The sequence below is a fragment of the Triticum dicoccoides genome, chromosome 7A (assembly GCF_002162155.2).
Source record: "Triticum dicoccoides isolate Atlit2015 ecotype Zavitan chromosome 7A, WEW_v2.0, whole genome shotgun sequence".
NCBI classification, from domain to species: domain Eukaryota; kingdom Viridiplantae; phylum Streptophyta; class Magnoliopsida; order Poales; family Poaceae; genus Triticum; species Triticum dicoccoides.
In genome coordinates, this window is record NC_041392.1 from 637,486,365 (window position 1) to 637,487,228 (window position 864).

The following is an 864-nucleotide window of genomic DNA, read 5'->3' on the forward strand; positions in this document are numbered from 1 at the left end:
AGATAGTGGTTGAATCTTGGAAAACTTTTGATGTTTGTCTGATTAAATAGATGCTTATGTGGAAATTTGTCTTTTTCACCAGAGATGGATCAAAGCCTTTGACACCCAACCATTGTGTTAATTGTGCATTAAACATGGCATCGTGTTTTATAAAATTGATTTGGTCCATTTTTACAACAATTATTTGGTAGTTCCTTCACAAAAAACCTTATTTCGGGCACTCGAAAAATGGAAAATGAATTTTCCATGCAAAGAGAATGAAAACTCCCGTAGGCAACACTGTTTGCCATTACAAAATGCACCCCTGTGTATAATATGAGATCATTTGAACAAATATTTGGTAGGTCTTTTAAAAAAAACTCAATTTAAGCACTAAAAAAATGAAAAATGTTTTTTTTTCTGAAAAACTTATCTTTGATTGCGATCAATTTAAATGGTCATGAGGTGTTTAAATTGTTTGCTGCCTTCTAATTGGTCCATGGGCATATCAGACGGATCATGGATCATACACCGTCGGATGCTCGAGGATCCAACGGCAGTTATCAACCCTTCCACACCAACCCTAGCTCTGTCCTCGTGGTCATTTTGCATCCACCCCCCGCCTCCTTCCTTCCTCCAGCTCCCTCCAGATCGAGAGAGAGATCGCCGCCGCCACCTCCCTCCAGCGGAGCTCGCCGCCGTCCATGGCCTCCCCACGCCCTCCTGCTCCACCCGCTCCTCCTCCCTCCACGCCTCCCGCGCGCCGTTCCCGATTTCCCAAACCAGACCGCCTCCCCGGTTCATTCCTTCCTCCCCTCCCACCCACCCACCTCGGCGCCGCCACCCAACTCGCCGACGACCTTACGCATCGCCGCCGGCATCCGC